This window comes from Mesocricetus auratus, unplaced genomic scaffold (genome assembly GCF_017639785.1).
Source record: "Mesocricetus auratus isolate SY011 unplaced genomic scaffold, BCM_Maur_2.0 Super-Scaffold_100009, whole genome shotgun sequence".
In the NCBI taxonomy this organism is placed as follows: Eukaryota; Metazoa; Chordata; class Mammalia; order Rodentia; family Cricetidae; genus Mesocricetus; species Mesocricetus auratus.
In genome coordinates, this window is record NW_024429193.1 from 83521100 (window position 1) to 83536134 (window position 15035).

Below are 15035 nucleotides of genomic sequence, written 5' to 3' on the forward strand. Positions count from 1 at the left end.
TACATTATACTGATAATTTCTGATGCAAAACAAAAGATTTCTAACAAAAGGAATAAAGTGTGGTTAACTCTGAAACAAATACAAATTATCATGGCCTGAGAATAATGACTGTGCTGCCCTTGAATTAAATGTTGTATAAAAGCTTACTAGTCACTGAACATAATGAAGCCAAAAATAAATGCATTCAGCAAATAAATTTATGCTTATAACAAATATATGTTATAACAAGGTTATTATATCAGATATGTAGTCTAGAACAAGGTGAGAAAAACTATGCTGTAAATTTCTGATACTATCTCATGATATTCTTAGCATTTGGGTTAGTGGAAGCTGATGATTACCTAAGGTAACACACTCAAACATTTTACTTAGAAGGCACAATGTTGCAAATCAGATGCAAAGATTTGTAACAAATTGTTATTAACAGAAATGACTATATCCAAGGTTAATTTTTCTTCTCAATTTCCAATATTCATGATACACAATAATCAATCTTATTCCATATCCAGGAACAAAAATCTTAATTGCATTCTATCAATAACATTAATAAAATATCAATACATTTAATTATTAAGACGATTTGGAAATAAATATGACAATTATCATTTTATTTGTATATATGATTGTAGAACTGCTATCATGTATATGAAAATATTGGGACAGAATTTTACTTTATAAAATATTATTTTTTATTACATTTTCTAATACAAAATATGTTCTGCTATATCAAATTACAACTATCTTTCACTTTACATTTAAATCAAAATAGGATAATTATTTTGGAAAAATGTGTATAATGAAAATTTGAGTATGTTGTTAGGTGGTGGAGTGTACTGTGAGTATTAATAAGTCCCTCTATTTAATCTCTAGCACCATAGTGAACAAAAAGATACATATACTCCTTCTTTTAGTTGCCCATGTATTATAAAAAGGGGGATTGCATTGAGTCTGTAGATTGTTTTTGGCAAGATTGACATTATTACTATGTTGGTCCTACCTATCCAAGAGCATGGGAGATCTTTCCATTTTCTGGTATCTTCTTTAATTTCATTCTTTAAAGACTAAATGTTCTTGATACACAGTTCTTTCACTTTTTTGGTTAGCATTATACCAAGATATTTTGTGTTGTTCATGGCAATTATAAAGGGTGATGTTTCTCTGTTTTTTTTCTCAGTCCATGTATCATCTGTATATAATAGGGCTACTGATTTTCTTGAGTTAATTTTGTAGCCTGTCTCTTTGCTGAAGGTGTTTATCAGCTGTAGAAGTTCCCTGGTAGTGTTTTTTGGGTTGCTTATGTAAGCTATCATATCATGTGAAAATTTGACTTCCTCCTTTCCAATTTGTATCCCCTTGATCTCCTTTTGTTGTCTTATTGCTCTAGCTAGAACTCCAAGTACATTATTGAAGAGATATGGAAAGAGTGGACAGACTTGTCTTATTCTTGATTTTAGAAGAATTGCATTGAGTTTCTCTCCACTTAGTCTGATGTTGGCTGTTGGTTTACTTTATATTGCTTTTATTATGTTCAGGTATGTTTCTGTTATCCCAGATCTCTCCAGGATATTTATCATGAAAAGATGCTGGATTTTGTCAAAGGCTTTTTCAACATGTAGTGAAATGATTATGTGATTTTTGTTTCTCTGCATTTTTATATGGTGGAATACATTGATAGAGTTTCCTATGTTGAACCATCCTTGCATTTCTGGGATGAAGCCTACTTGATCATGGTGAATGATTTTTCTGATGTGTTCTTGGATCAGATTTGAGAGTATTTTTGCATCAATGCTCATCATATCATATGGTCTGTAGTTCTCTTTCTTAGTAGTGTCTTTGGGTACCAATGCAATTGTAGCCTCATAAAAAGAGTTTGTCAACAAACCTTCTGCTTCTATTGGGGGGAACACTTTGAGGAGTATTGGAATTAGCTCTTCTTTGTATTTCTGGTAGAATTTGTCACTGAAACCATCTGGGCCTGGGCTTTTTGTGGTAGGGAGACTTTTGATGACTGATTCTATTTCATTAGTAGTTGTAGGTCTGTTTAAATTCCTTATCTGTTCTTTTTTGTAACACTTGTTATTATTTATTTAAATTGGGAACAAGCTTGCGTCCCATGTCATTCCCAGCTTCCTCTCCTCCCCTCAATACCTGCTCCCCACTACCAGCCTACCCAGATCCCCAGCCAATCCCTACTCCATTCCCCTCCATGGAGGATTTCTAGAGTCTGTCATAGCATTCCGGGGAGGGCCTAGGTCCTCTCCCAAGTGTCCAGATTGAGAGAGAACCCCTGATTGTCGGATGGGCACCCAAATTCAATTTGTGAGACAGGGATACATACTGATCTATTTCTCAAAGCCACATAGATTGCCTAGGCCTCCTTACTGACACCCACATCCAGGGGGTCTGGATCAATCCCATGCTGGCCTCTCAGCCATCAGTGTCCAAGGTCTTCCCCTTGTGCAGGTCATCCATAGAAGGTGGAATGAGGCAAGATCTCCTGAGCATATTGGGAATATGGGGTGTGGAGGGGAGAGGAAGCTTATCTGTTCTTGATGTAATTTTGGTAAGAGATATCTATCCAGAAAATTGTCCATTTCTTTTAAATATTCCAATTTTGTAGGGTACAGGTTTTCAAAGTATGACCTCAAGATTCTCTGGATTTCCTCAGTGTCCTTTGTTATGTCTCCCTTTTCATTCCCGATTTTGTTAATTTGCATGTTCTCTCTCTGCCTTTTGGTATGACGACCTTGTATACCATCCTAGAGCCTTCATCCAGTGTCTGATGGAAGCAGAGGCAGACACCCAAAACTAAACACTGAACTGAACTCCTGGAACCCAGTTGCATAGGGGGAGGAGTGATGACTAAAGATGCCAAGACTGGGTGGGTGAAACCCATAGAACCAGCTGACCTGAATAAGGGGGAGCTCATGAACTCCAGACTGATGACTAAGAGGCCAGCATGGGACTAACCCAAACGCCCTTAACATGTAAAGCAAGCTTGTTTCTAGTTTAAATTAAAAAACAGAAAGGTGAAAAGCCTCGGGTGATTAATCTCAGTGATTTCTTTTTATATTTACTAAATGATCAGTGACTTTGGGTATTTGCCTTCATTAGAAAACTTTTGATGCTGGGCATTGGTGGTACATGCTTTTAATCCCAGCACTCAAGAGGTAGAGGCAGGTGGATCTCTGTGAGTTCGAGGCCAGCCTGGTCTACAGAGTAAGTTCCAGGACAGCCTCCAAAACAATACAGAGAAACCCTGCCTTGAAAAACCAAAAAAAAAAAAGGAAGAAAGAAAGAAAACTTTTGATACAAGAAGGCATCTAGTTTCTATAGAAAAAAAGTATATATATATATATATGTGTGTGTGTGTGTGTGTGTGTGTGTGTGTTAGAGAAAGGTGGTAGGGTCCATATTCATCATATTTTAATTATACAGGACTAGGCATGTGGTGTACTATATGAGGTTCTATAAAACAGGAATACTTTCCTCACACCTCAAAATTTCCACAACTTTTGCTATTAGCTTTCTTCCATTCTACTCCCACTGGGTATCAACATCCATCCTGGAATTACCCTATCTATAACCTATGTGAATTACAAGTCAAAACAACACATTTTACGAAGTGTCTCTATAGTGTATACATAGTTTTGCCCTTGTTACCTCATCCAGATTGTGGGGATGATGATGTTTATAATAAATTCTATGATGCTACAGATGCTAATCAAACATAATGTTCTTATCAGATGGAACCACAAGTATAAATTATTCTAGGCTCAAAGTTGTTGAATTTTGTTGAAAAAGAGAATAAAAACATATATCTAAAACATAAATCCCAATACCTATTTCCAATACCTATTTGATCATCAACATCAGATTTTCAGGAAATGTATTTCAATACTATTCTCCAATTGATGCTATTCATATAGCATCATGTAGTCTAGGTTGATGCTAAGGATTGTACCATTTCCCATTAAGACATGAATACTCAGTACCATTTCCCATTAAGACATGAATACTCAGTTACTCTGGGTTCATTCCAGACAGTACCAGCTATTCTCCATGTTCTGTTCTAAGACTGCATTGTGCTCTTGAATGATTTCTTTGTTCTCACCCAGAGAAGGAAGAAATTAGATCTTTGCATTTTTGTACTTAGTTTATTAAGCATCATACTTCAAATTTCTATACTATAATTTAATAGAATATTATTCATTTATTTAAAAGATATAAATATAAAACACTTTTCATAGGAAGCTAAAAAATCACATATAACAATATGTTCACCCACAAATCAAGCAAAACAAAATACACAAAACAACTATGTGATTGATTTTAATGTTTCTGTGAAGGAAATACCATAGATAGAAAAGTAAGTCATAATTTGCCAAAGAGGCAAATTAATATGATTAAGTGTTCACTTAATGAAATGAAGTAATTATAACTGAGTTGTAAAGGTGTCAACATAATGATGGACTGAGAAGCTCCCATAGAAACACTGACCAATAAACAAAAGAAACAAATCACTATGAATTTTCAGGAGACCAATAACAAGACTTGTGTAGTCAAACTTATGTAACACCAATAAAAAATTCTAGGAAAAAAAAAGATGATAGTTGATGTTTAACAATGATGCTTATGCCTCTCCTCCTAAGGAGTGTAATACCTATAACAAGAAATATTCACCAACCACAACATCTTTGAGGAAATAACCATTGAGAAGACTGGAGTGTCTAGGGTGTTCTCAGAAGAATTTTTACATGGTCGTGATGTAGGACAATGTACAATTTGTACCAAACTACTAGGAAGACAGCAGAAAACAAGAGTAATCTGTAGTTTTCCTGATATGTCCAAAATAAATAAATAAGTTTCTGGAAAAGAGTAATGGATGAGTCTCCTAATTGGTTATCAAATACACAGTGATCAGTCTTGAAAATGCTATGCTCGCAGTGCCTGGGGATCGCCTGGGAACTGCACAGTGCTTCCAATCTCGGTAGGAGACAAACAACCCAGACTCCAGGACTTCTCTCCCACCAACGAGACCAGGAAACCAGTGGAGCCAGGGAGACCAGGGGAGCAGCTGTTCCGGAGGGATCAGGTACAACAGGATCCAGCAAAGGATCCAGGGGACCAGGTGGGAGGCTAAGCACCCCAGATTCCTGTTCTTCTTCTCTACCCATGGGACCAGAATGAGGACAAGGAATAGAAGAACCACCAGATTATTGGACTTGCTAGCACCCACCAAACGGGAACTCCGGTCCCCTAACCACCAAACCAGTAAGGGGCTCTTTGTGCACCCACTAGAAGAAGAGATGGGAAAGAGACAATACAAAAACACACTCAGCAACAGAAAAACAAATATGACACCACCAGATTCTAGAGACTCCAAACCAGCAAGACTCAAACATTCCAATGCAAACGAAGCAGAAGAGAATGACCTTAAAACAATTTTCATTTCATGAAAATGATAGAGGCCCTAAAAGAGGATATAGGAAAAACCCTCAAAAAAAGGGAAGAAAAAACAAGCCACAAATGCAAGAAATGGAAGAAAAAACAAACCACCATGCTTTAAAATTAGAATTCAACAACAACACAAATTGCAGAAAACCTACAAACTCATGGAAATTGAATAATGCACAACTGAACCATTCCTGGGTCAAAGAAGAAATAAGAAAAAGAAATTAAAGACTTCCTAGAATTCATTGAGAATGAAGACACAACATACCCAAACCTATGGGACACTTTGAAAGCAGTGCTATGGAGTTCATAGCACTAAGTACCCACTTGAAGAAACTGGAGATTAGTTACAGTAGATAATTAGCAGTAAAATTGAAAGCTCTAGAACACAAAGAAGCAAATTACCCCAGGAGTAGTAGACACCAGGAAATAATCCAATTGAGGGCTGAAATCAATAAAGTAGAAACTAGGAAAGCAATACAAAGAATCAATGCAAGGAAGAGTTGGTTCTTTGAGAAAATCAACAAGATAGGCAAACCTTTGTCCAAACTTACTAAACAGCAGACAGTGAACATGCAAATTAACAAAATCAGAAATGAAAAGGGGGACATAACAACGGACTCTGAGGAAACCCAGAAAATTATCAGGTCATACTTTGAAAACCTGTACTCCACAAAATTCGAAAATTTAAAGGAAATGGGTGACTTCCTGGATAGCTATAACTTGCCAAAACTAAATCAAGAACAGATAAGCAATTTAAATAGACGTATAACCCCTATGGAAATAGAAGCAGTCATCAAAAGTCTCCCAACCAAAAAAAGTCCAGGTCAAAATGGCCTCAGTGCAGAATTCTACCAGAAATTCAAAGAATAACTTCTACCAATTCTTCTCAAAGTATTCCACACAATAGAAGCAGAAGGGTCTTTGCCAAACTCTTTCTATGAGGCTTCAATAACCTTGATCCCCAAGCCACACAAAGATACAACTAAGAAAGAGAACTTCAGACCAATATCCCTCATGAACATTGATGCAAAAATACTCAATAAAATACTGGCAAATCAGATCCAAGAACACACCAAAACAATCATTCACCACGGTCAAGTAGGTTTCATCCCAGGGATGCAGGGATGGTTCAACATACGAAAACCCATCAATGTAATCCACCATATAAACAAGCTGAAAAACAAAAATCACATGATCATCTCATTAGATGCTGAAAAAGCCTTTGAAAAAATCCAACACCCCTTCATGATAAAGGTCTTGGAGAGAGCTGGGATAACAGGGACATACTTAAACATAATAAAAGCTATGTGCAGTAAACAAACAGACAACATCAAACTAAATGGACAGAAACTCAACGCAATTCCTCTAAAATCAGGAACAAAACAAGGCTGTCCACTCTCTCCATACCTTTTAAACATGGTACTTGAAGTTCTAGCCATTGCCATACGACAACAAAGGGGGATCAAGGGGATACAAATTGGGAAGGAAGAGGTCAAACTTTCACTGTTTGCAGACGATATGATAGTTTACATCAATGACCAAAAGAACTCTACCAGGGAACTCTTACAGCTGATTAACACCTTCAGCAAAGTGGCAGACTACAAGATCAACTCAAGAAAATCAGTAGCCCTACTATATACAGATGATAAAATGCCTGAAAAAGAAATCAGAGAAACATCACCCTTTACAATTGCCACAAACAACATGAAATACCTTGAGGGTAAGGCTAACCAAACAATTGAAAAACCTGTATCGCACGAACTTTGAATCTTTAAAGAAAGAAATTAAAGAAGCCCATAGAAAATGGAAAGATCTCCCATGCTCTTGGATAAGTAGGAGCAATGTAGTAAAAATGGCAATCCTGCCAAAAGCAATCTACAGATTCAATGCAATCCCCATTAAAATCCCAGCACAATTCTTTACAGACCTTGAAAGAACAATAATCAATTTTGTATGGAAAAACAAAAGACCCAGGATAGCCAAAACAACCCTGTTCCACAAGGCAACATCCGGAGGCATCACCATCCCTGACTTCAAGCTCTATTATAGAGCTATAATCCTGAAAACAGCTTGGTATTGGCACAAAAATAGACAGGTAGACCAATGGAATCTAATTGAAAACCCTGATATTAACCCACATATGTATGAACATCTGATCTTTGACAAAGAAGCTAAAAATAATCAATGGAATAAAGAAAGCATCTTCAACAAATGGTGCTGGCATAACTGGAGAAGAATGTGGATTAATCCATGTTTATCACCATGCACAAAACTTAAGTCCAAATGGATCAAAGACCTCAACATAAATCCAGCCACACTGAACCTCTTAGAAGAGAAAGTGGGTCGTACCCTTGAACGAATTGGTACAGGAGACAGCTTCCTGAACATAACACCACTAGCACAAAAAGTGAGATCAACAATAAATAATTGGGACTCCTGAAACTGAGATGATTCTGTAAGGCAAAGGACATAGTCCGCAAGACAAGAAGGCAGCCCACAGAATGGGAAAAAATATTCCTTAATCCCACATCTGACAGAGGGTTGATCTCCAAAATTTACAAAGAACTCAACAAGCAAATCCCCAAAACAACAATGGATCCAATTAAAAAGTGGGCTGCAGAACTAAATAGAGAATCTTCAATAAAGGTGTCTAAAATGGCTGAGACGCACTTGAGAAAATGCTCAACATCCTTAGCCATCCGGGAAATGCAAATCAAAACAACTCTGAGATACCATCTCACTCCTGTTAGAATGGCTAAAATCAAAAATACCAACCCCAATTTATGCCGGAGAGTATGTGGTGAAAGCAAAACACTCCTCCATTGCTGGTGGGAGTGCCAACTTGTTCAGCCACTTTGGAAATCAGTATGGAGATTCCTCAGAAAATGGGAATAAACCTACCACAAGACCCAGCAACTCCACTCTTAGGCATATATCCAAAAGATGCCCATTCATACAAAAAGGATGTCTGTTCCACTATGTTCATAGCAGCATTATTTGTAATAGCCAGAACTTGGAAGCAACCTAGATGCCCCTCAACTGAAGAGTGGATAGAGGAAATGTGGTACATTTACACAATGGAGTACTATTCAGCAGAAAAAAAACAATGGAATCCTGAGATTTGCAGGCAAATGGATGACACTAGAAGAAACCATCCTAAGTGAGGTAACACAGTCACAAAAAGAGAAACATGGCATGTACTCTCTCATATATGGATTTTAGACACAGATCTCGGGAGTGCCAGCCTACAATCCTATGGCCAGAGAGTCTGGGAAACAGAAACTTCATTCAGTGGCTGATGGAAGAAGAGGCAGACGCCCATGGCTAAGCACTGAGCTGAACTCAAGAAAGCCAGTAAAAGAGAGGGAGGACTGATGACCTGTCCCGCGCTACCGTCTCGCCAGCAAGAACGACGCAGAACACTCGGATCCTTCTGCAGTAAAGCTTTAATGCATCTTGAGAGATAGATGATCAGCTTCTTAGAGGGAGACCCCAAGCTAAGAAACCCAGCCCCTTATATAAGCCTAGGAGCTCCGAGTGAGATGTGTAGAGCCGGGATTGGTGGTTTGCACATCACCCCAGATGACGTCACGGGAGAGGCACAGTTTAAACGGTTAACTCCAACTGACAGCGACAGTTAACTCCAACTGACAGCGACAGTTAACTCCAACTGACAGCGACAGTTAACTCCAACTGACAGCGACAGTTAACTCCAACTGACAGCGACAGTTAACTCCAACTGACAGCGACAGTTAACTCCAACTGACAGTGGATGTCAGCGCCATCTTCTAACGGCAATAGCGATAGCGAGGGCGGCTCCTCACATCTCCCCCTATTCATTTATTTTTGAAGCAATAGGACACCCACAACTTTGGAGTGGAGATAGAGGTCAAATCCCCATGTGCAAATTCGGAACATGTACAAAGCTCCTCTCCAGGGTCTTATCCCCAGAGGAAGTCCTGACCAGTCCGATGTCTTTTTTCTGGGGGAAGGAGATCATGACATAGAACCTTCATGCAAGATGACTTATCTCCCAGGAGAAAGTCGTTATACCGCAGACCTCTCCTGTGCAGTGCTTAGCCTTGCAACTCCTTGGGCTGCTGAAGCCTACCCACTCTATCCCGTGCAATGAGACTAGCCTCGTGGGGTGCAAGAGCTGGGAGGCCAGCGACCTATTGCTTTAACATGGTTAACCAAATGTCAGGGGATGCTCCGTGTTCTAAGGCAGCAAGTGCTTGTGCCACCACCACTTTCTCCTTTTGTTTGGGCTCTGAGCGTACACACCATCCAAAGCATCAACACTATTCCACAGCAGAGAACTAGGCTAAATGATCCTACCCCCACCCATTCCTTAAAATAAGAAAATGCAGATGAAATCCAGGGGAGAGGTCTTCCATCAGAGAAAGATCCAGATGCGTCGAATTCACTTGCAGGATCGCCATTCTCAACTCACGGAGTGTCTGCTCAAACTCAAAAGTCCAATTCTGTAATAAATGTTGAGACAGAGCTTTTGACAGGTTAGCTGCTCTTGTAAAATTCTCATATTGTACTAAGTGACACAAAGGCCAGGCAACTTTGTTCACATCCCAATTTGGCCATCTGCCACAATATATCCAATTGTTCCTGAACCAAATTAATCTGTTGGTTTACCAACATCAGGCCTCCTTGTATCTGAGAATTGGCAGTGGCCTGTTTATCTAGGACCATGGTCACAGTGGCCTATAGTTCATTAATGGTTTGAGTTGTCTGCACAGTGGCAGAAAGTGCAAGGGCCGAGGCGGTAACCGAAGCAGTAACCGCGGCGGTGGCTATCAGGCCCACAATAATAGCAGAGATCCCAAAAATCTCGCTTTTCCCTAAACAAACTCAAATTACTTGGCGCCTCAACAGGAGCTGGAATAAATCGAGGCATGCGCATTACCAAAGCAAAAGGGTGCTTAATAGCATCCCAGCATAATGCATAAAAACAATTCTAAGCAGAACAATTTATTTCTTTCTGATTCTTACCTAAGGTATCATTACTCACAACCCAAATAAAGGGCAGCTGAATAATTAGTTCTCTTAAAAGGGGTATACTTAACATTGGAGGAGGACCAATCAGATGATCCAGAGCTCTGTCCCTCACTCAGACTGTTGCCTAATGCCCCTTTCCAATCAAAAGTAATCTGTCCCTTCTCACTATCATAGGAGAAAGATCAGTACAGCTTCCATTAATTCAAAAGGATTAGCATTAGATCTTTCTGGATCCATATGAATAAAATTATCCTTTAATGAAGAAATCACAGTAAAGCACAAGCTTCCTACTAATGACAAGGTTCTCTCATCCTGAAAACTCTGTATCTGAGGATCTAAAGGCAAAAAGGCAAGCCCCAACTCTCTATTATTTGTGAAAAATCTAGGGAACACCTGGGCATTCTGCATCACTGGCATCGGTAGGGGGAAGGTAGACATGATGGCCCACCGTAACTCTCCCATCATACTAGGAACCATCATCCCGAGTAGGAGAGTCTTCATCACCCACTTGGCCTCCATCCTTCTTATTCTGGAGTTGTGAAGGAGCTCTTCGAGTGAGTCTTTCAGGGATCCACAGGGGGTTTTCTTCCTCCTGTGGAAAAACACACACAGCTCCCCTGGATCTTATAAGAATAGGATCCGGGCCTTTCCAGAGATCAGTCAAGACATCTTTCCATTTTACCATTTCTTTTGGCCTATCAGGCTCTAAACTGTGGCGATCAGCCGCAGTGTGGCCTTGGGCATCACAGTTCAAGAAATTAAGGGTAAAAAGTGCCATGGATACAGCAACTCTTGGTACCGAGGGTAGAACATCCTCAATACTCCCCTTTTGTTTAATCAGATATGATTTGAGTGTACGATGGGCACGTTCCACAATGCCCTGTCCTTGAGGGTTATAAGGTAGGCCAGTTAGATGGGTAACATCCATTTGCCGACAAAACTGTCGGAATTTTTGAGAGGTATATGCTGGTCCATTGTCTGTTTTTAAAATTCTGGGTTTTCCCCAAGCACTCCAGGCCTCAAGGCAATGTTGAATCACATATGAGGCCTTTTCCCCTGTTAGGGGTGTGGCGAACATTACGCCAGAACAGGTGTCAACAGAAACATGAACATATTGAAGCCTTCCAAAAGAGGGAATATGAGTAGCATCCATCTGCCACATCTGCAATGGTCTAATGCCACGTGGGTTTATTCCCATGTGGGGAGTAGGTAAGAATTCGCAGCAATTCTGGCATTGAGTAACAATTTCCCTAGCCTCTTTCCTGGATAGAGCAAAACGACGGCGCAAGGTCTCAGCCGTCACATGAAAGCGCTTATGGAATTCTTTTGCTGCTTGTGCATGGGTAGACAAGGCAGCGGCCACCAGCTTTGTAGCCTTGTCCGCTAAGTCATTCCCTAAGGACATGGGACCTGGGAGTCCAGAATGTGCTCGGACATGGGTAATGAAAACAGGAAATCTCCTATTTAACAAGGCAGCTTGTATCTTCTGAAAGATGTTAGCAACTCTGCTGGAGGATCTTATTATTCCAGCTATCTCAAGGAGATTAACTGCATTAACCACATAAGAGGAATCTGATACAATATTGAGGGGTCCTGGAAAAGCCTCAAGAACCTCCAGTACTATCAGACATTCTACAACTTGAGGTGAAGTTTCATTATATTGTTTAGATATAACCCTATCCTTGACCACATAAGCTCCCATACCAGTTTTTGATCCATCAGTGTACACCACAGTCCCATCTGGGAGTGGGTCTTTAGCTGTCACTTGTGGAAACACTATAGCCTGGTTTAGGGCAAACTGTAAAATTGGATGCTTTGGAAAATGATTATCAATTTGTCCTGAAAAGGAAGTAACTAAAACTGCCCAATCACTAGATGTGGCTGCCAAGGTCTGAACTTGTGCAGCAGTATAAGGCACAATCAAGGAATCAGGATCCCTGCCAAAATGTGTAACAGCTGCTTTTATTCCGCGAAGCGCGAGCTGTGCAACAGCATCAGGGTACCAGTCAATAATCTTAGCAGGGGAAGCATTTGGATGAATCCAAAGTAATGGTCCATGTTGCCACAGGACTGCAGTTGGCAATTGAGCTGTCTTAAAAACACACAGATTAAAAAGTAGTGACTCCTCAATTCGTTGTAATTGTGCTTCCTGTAAGGCCTCTTCCACCATCTGTAAGGCTCGGTGGGCGGCAGGGGTAAATTTTCTGGGTGAGGAGATATGAGGCTCACCCTCCAGGAGATCGAAGAGGGGTTTTAGATCAGCAGATGGAATTTTTAAAAAGGGCCTCAACCAATTTATATCTCCCAGAAGTTTCTGAAAATCATTTAATGTTTGTAAGTGGTCTTTGCGAATTTCTATTTTCTGAGGAACTATATTTTTGGGAGTAATCTTTGAGCCCAAAAAGAGCCCTGTATCTGCAATTTGAACCTTTTCTGAGGCAATCTCTAATCCCCACTGTTTTAATTCAGCCACCAGCATGGGAAAAGCCTTTTGTAAAACATCTAACTCTTTGTGACAAATAAGAATATCGTCCATATAATGGATAACGATTAAAGATGTAAATTGCTTCCTAATTGGCTCCAAAGCCTCCTGCACATATAGCTGACATATTGTTGGGCTATTGGCCATGCCTTGCGGCAGTACCTTCCACTGAAATCTCTTGTCTGGTTCCATATGATTAAGAGAAGGGATAGTGAAGGCAAACCTTGGTCTATCCCGTGGGTAAAGTGGAATAGAGAAGAAACAATCCTTAATATCTATAATAATAAGCTTCCAATCTTGAGGAAGTGCAGAAAGCAAAGGAAGGCCTCTTTGAACAGGGCCAAAAAGATGCATCTGATTGTTAATGGCCCGCAGGTCGTGGAGTAATCTCCACTTCCCAGATTTCTTCTTAATAACAAAAATTTGTGTATTCCATGGGGAGGTAGAAGGCTCTAGATGCCCCAGCCGTTCCTGTTCTTGCACTAATCTTGTGACAGCCTCTAATTTTTCAGAGGATAGAGGCCATTGAGAGACCCATAACGGCTCCTCTGTTTTCCATGGTATGGGTCGTGAAGCCTCAACGGCCCCTAAATAAAACCCAGTCCTTTTCTACCCCGATTTCCGTGTTGTGTAATGGGTTTTATTCTGCCTTGTTCTTGCCTACCCAAGCCTCTACCATTTGTATACCCCATCTTTGCCATAATGGCTGATGCCTGGGGGAGTATTCATTAGTTAGGGTCATGCCCATGGCTTGTAACACATCTCGTCCCCATAAATTTACAGGGAGTGGCAACACATAGGGGGTAAAACATCCCTGTTTGCCTTCAGCATCCCGCCAGGTTAAGGCTGAGGCACTGATGGCAGGAGAGGACTGGTATCCAAGACCTTGTAGAGAATGAGATGAAACAACAGTGGGCCAAGACTTCGGCCACCAATGGAGTGAAATAATGCTTTTGTCTGCTCCCGAATCCATTATCCCTTCAAATTCTTTTCCATTAATTAACAATTTTATTGTAGGTCTCTCATTTAGGGGTATAGCCAGATAGGCTGAATCACTTCCAGAAGATCCCATAGCCCTTTTTTGTAAAGTGTAGGTTTCTCCATCCCCGAGGGAGGGCAGCAACACCAGTTGTGCAATTCTATCTCCCTGCTTTATAGAAAATACACCCCGAGGGCTAGAACAGAGAACTTGAATCTCCTCTTTATGATACGGGTCAACAATCCCAGGATATATAATGAGTCCCTGTAAAGTTAAGGAGCCACGGCCCAGAATAAGCCCAATGGTGGCAGGGGGCAAAGGTCCAGGGGAATGGACTGGGACCGGTTGAACATTCATTTGGGGCATGAGTAAGAAGTCGGAGGCGGCACGCAAGTCCATTCCGGGGGTTCCTCGGAAACCTCTACTTCCTCTTGATTGCTTTTCTGAAATTGGTTCCCATATTTCTGAGGGCCCTGGGACCATGGGCCCCGTGACCCGTTTTTGATTGGGGTACCTTGGGTTCTTCAATAGGGGCAGAAGCCTCCCTTTTACATCCCGGACTGACCTGCATTCGCTAGCCCTATGATAACCTTTACCACAACGATAGCAAAGCTTCGATTCTCTTGTTCTTTCAGGGGCTTGACAATCTTTCTTAAGGTGCCCCATTCTCCCACAATTAAAACAAGCTTTTCGATTAGATAAATCTCTATACCTGTGCGTTTGTAAAATGGCGGCAGCTAGTCCTGCATTGGTTAGGGGTCCCCCAGCTCCCTGCACACTCTGAGCCAATCTTGTAAACCTTTGCTTTTGCGAGGGGCGATAGCCGCTCGACATTCCTGGGTTGCTTGTTCATAGACAAGTTGCTCAATCAGGGGCATAGCTTGTTCTGAATCACCAAAGATGCGACTGGCGGCCTCTGTCATTCTGGCCACAAAGTCTGAAAATGGCTCTTGGGGTCCTTGGACAATCTTTGTAAGGTGTCCACTGGACTCTCCCCTTTTTGTGAGGGCCTTCCATGCTTTAATAGCGGCGGCCGACACCTGACCATAGACGCCCCAGATGTAGTTGGTTTGATTAAGGGCATGTTGACCCTGACCTGTCAGC